A 4,374-nucleotide genomic window follows, 5' to 3' on the forward strand; every position below is an offset into this window, starting at 1 on the left:
ATTAATAAAAAATATATATAAATTTGGAATAGGGACCTTTTAAACCTATTTCGCAAAATTGAGAGAACTAAATTGGGGCCAAGTCAAAAACTTTAGGGACTAAATACACCTAAAGGTTTTGGCAAAAAAATCCCTGCGGGGGTCGGGTCCCCCGCAAGTAGGGGGTACTATAGGTTTGGGTTGGGTCGGCGTTGGGAAGAATTTTTGTGGACAACCCAAAAACTCGGGTTGGGCTAACATGAACCCTATTAAGTCCTTTTTGGAGGGTCACCCAACCCAACCCAACCCAAAATTTTTCCCGGGTTAGGCTGGGTTGGTGTCACCTATTCTTTTTTTTTTTTTAATTGACTTTTTTTTAACTTTTATTTTATATATTCGGGTCGGGTACGAGTTGACTGACCCTGAAAATGGAGTAAACCCGAGACCCAACCCGAATTTAATATTTTTTTAACATTTTAACCCAATCCAACCCTTGCGGTTTTGGGTTGGGTAGTCCGGGTGGTGCGGGTTACCGCGGTTTTTTGAACACCCCCTATCCGCGCGTCCCATCCGATTGGGGCGAAATCCCCGATTTTGACTGGGAATGGAGGTCAAACCGAAACGTTAACGGGGTTTCCCGATTGGGTACGGGGAAGGGGTGGGTATCTTCCTGCACCATCCCCATCCTCGATTTAAACTTTTTATTTTTTAATATTATATATATAATAATATTACTTATATATATATAATATAAATATATATTATATAATTATATATATACTTATTCATTACAAATATTTATATATTATATTCATATATAAAAAGATGAGATGGGTCCCCGCAGGGATCCCGTTTCCCCGACAAGGAATTTTCGTGCCCTATTGTCAACCCTAAAATGTTATCTATACTTAAAAATTCAAAGACTAAAAAACTAAATTTACCTTTAAGATTTAAATCAAAAGGTTTATTTAATAGAAGATAATTTTTTTTCTCTTCAAGATACTTAAAAAATTATCACATTATTTTGCGTTAGATTATTATATCATATCTGGAAGGAAAAAAAAATTAATTCCTTGCTATAAATAAACCATTTTGATTTAAAATCTTAAAAGGTAAAATTAGTTATTTAGTCTTTGAATTTTTAAGTATGATACATTATGGGTTGACAATAGGGACCGAAAATTCTTGTCGGGGAAAGACGGATCCCTGCGGGGACCCAAATCTCCATCTTTTTATAATATGAATATTAAAATATAAAATATTTGTAATGAATATATATATATATAGTATATATATATATAATATATATATATATATATATATATATATATATATTAATATTATATATATTAAAAAATAAAAAGTTTAATCGAGGATGGGGATGGGGCAGAGATAACCCACCCCTCCCGTAACCCAATCGGGAAACCCCGTTAGATTTCGGTTGACCTCCATTCCCAGTCAAATCGGGATTTTCCGGCCCCAATCCGGATGGGGACCCGCGGTAGGGGTGTTCAAAAACCCGGTAACCCGAACCCCCGGACTACCAACCCAAACCGCAAGGGTTTGGATGGGTTTAAAAATGTTAAAAAAATATTAAATTCGGTTGGGTCTCGGTTACTCCATTTCCAGGTCAGGTCAACTCGACCCGACCCGAAATATAAAAATAAAGTTAAAAAAGTCAAATTAAAAAAAAAAGAATGGTTGAACACAACCCACCTAACCCGAAAATTTTGGTTGGGTGGTGGGTTTTGACCTAAAAAGGACTAATAGGTTCATTATTAACACCCGGTTTTTGGGTTGGTCACAAATCTTCACCTGACCAACGAACTATGGTACACCCTACCTGCGGGGACCGAGCAGGGATTTTTGCCACCCTTAGGTGATTTTAGTCCCTAAAGTTTTGACCTTGCCATTAAGTTCTCCAATTTTGCCGAAAATAGGTTTAAGTCCTATTCCAAATATAATATATTTTTTAATTAATTAAAAAATTTTTAAATATAATATTTTTCTCTCTGCTATTTCTTTCTATCCTTTCTCTCTTCCTTTCCCTCCACCATTCTCTCTTCATATTGTTATTCTCCTTCTCGATGGGCTTGCATCCATTGGACGAGCTTCCTCCACCTTGTCCCTAGCGGAAGTAGATGGAATGGATTTTGGATAAATAATTTTTAATATGCTCATCTCCATCTCTCAAATTGACTGAAAATTTTCCTATCTTTTTCTTTTTTATCCGTGAATTTCATTGTTTAGTCTCAGTCTTGCAGTTGCCACTTCTCACCTATCTATTCTTAATTATAATCGATCATGCATATGAATTTAAGTTCGAAGCAAGTTTCAAAGTTGATTTTGTGATCTTCAAGATGTGTCGAATGCATTGCATTAGGTTTGATCGTTTTTTGCTTTGAAGGTTGAAGTAAAGATGATTGAATAAGAGAAAGGGAAAGATTAGCTACGGGAAGGATGGTGAAAGAAGGGGGAGAAGAGAGATGAACTGACGATAGGGAGGAGAGAGAGATGAGAGAGAAAAAATATTTTTAATAAAGAACATGCTTAATTAATGGAATAAATACCTTTTAAACCTATTTAGAAAAATTGAGGGACCAATTTGGCCAATCAAAACTCTATGGACAAATACGTCTAATTCTAAAAAACTAGGGACTAAAAAGATAGTTTTCCAATAAATCATGGAAGATGTTCATAGATCTTTTGAACTTTAGAGTTGAAGGACGAAGATAAGTCATTAGAATAAAGCAATAAAATTGTTTTATTTATAACTATGAGTTCCACGTTTTAGGTACGAGCATTGGTTGGTCAACTTGGTTTTTCGACCAACCGCTACCGAACCTACTATGGTCGGTTTAGTAAAATGTTCAACTGAGTTCGGTTTCGAGGAGTAAAAGTCGGTCGGTCATTTTATTCTTCAGTTTTTTTTTTAATTTGTCGATTTGGAATTTTTTTCAAATCAACACGACCAATTGTTGGATTGTATCAGCAACAGCGGAAGCACAAGAATCATTTAAGCACTCCAATTCACTAATTTTGGCAAAATAAAATCATGCTCTTGCAGAAACAAGTGAGTTTCAAGACATACCTCTTGTAAGAACTTCTTCAAAGCTCCTTCTCCAGCTGTCATCTTCTCCGAATCTTTATTGCAGGCTACTCTCAAGATCTTCCCCCACTATTCTTTTGGTGCTCTAGATTGAGTTGTGGGACTTAAAACAAGTTTGAACAATGGATGAAGGAGAAATGCTCACAGCAGCAATCTTGGTGAAAGAACCCTTTCTTCACCCGAAATTTTCTCTAAAATTCTCTATAGATTGCATGCCCGAAAATCACTCAAATCTCTTCATTATATTGCAGATCAACATCAAATGAAGAGAGTTGCATGAGTTGCAGCTCATGCTTGGAGAAAACAAGGCAAAGATGAACAACTTTTGTGTGAGCAACTTGGAGATGGATAGATGGAAACCAATTTTTCCATTTTGTGTTTTTTGTTTTCTAAATTTCCAATTTTAATCAAAATCAAAAATGATTTTAATATAAATCTATTTTGATTTTAAAACTAAAAATCGATTAATTTCATAAATTAATTATAAATAAAACTTGATTAATTTAATATCAAATATTAAATTTATTTTTAATATTTATATATTTATATTCATATATAAAAAAGATGGAGATGGGTCCCCGCAGGGATCCGTTTCCCCGACAAGGAATTTTCGTCCCTATTGTCAACCCTAAATGTATCTATACTTAAAAATTCAAAGACTAAAAAACTAATTTACCTTTTAAGATTTAAATCAAAATGGTTTATTTATAGAAGATAATTTTTTTTCCTTCCAGATATGATATAATAATCTAACGCAAAATAATGTGATAATTTTTAATGTATCTTATATTAACTTTTTTAACCTTACGTCAAACAGTTTCACCCTTTTTCCCATATTTTGTTGTTGGATTTCATTGAATTTCCAAGGTATTCTAAAGTCATTTGATAAGGAAAAGATTATGATAATATTTAATATGGTTCTTTAAAAATAATAACTTTATTATAAAGATTCATAAAAAAAAAAAATCAATTTCACATATTCCATTTTGATATGCCAGACATTTAAAAAAAAAAAAAAAAAAAAAAAAAAAAAAAAAAAACTGCAATTTAACTACAATTCCAAATGTGTATTTTAAAATGATAAAAATAAAAGTACAAATATATAATGTAATAAAGAAGATCAGTATTTAAAAACAGAAAAGTAAAGCAACCGAAAGGTTCCTATTAGGCTATAATAACCGAGTGGTTTAGGTACACAAACACTTTTGATTTTTTTTTCTTTTTTTAGGATCTTTTTATTTTATTTTATTTTTAAACATTAAACATGTATATATAAACAAATTAAT

The sequence above is a fragment of the Benincasa hispida genome, chromosome 3, assembly GCF_009727055.1.
Source record: "Benincasa hispida cultivar B227 chromosome 3, ASM972705v1, whole genome shotgun sequence".
Taxonomy (NCBI): Eukaryota; Viridiplantae; Streptophyta; class Magnoliopsida; order Cucurbitales; family Cucurbitaceae; genus Benincasa; species Benincasa hispida.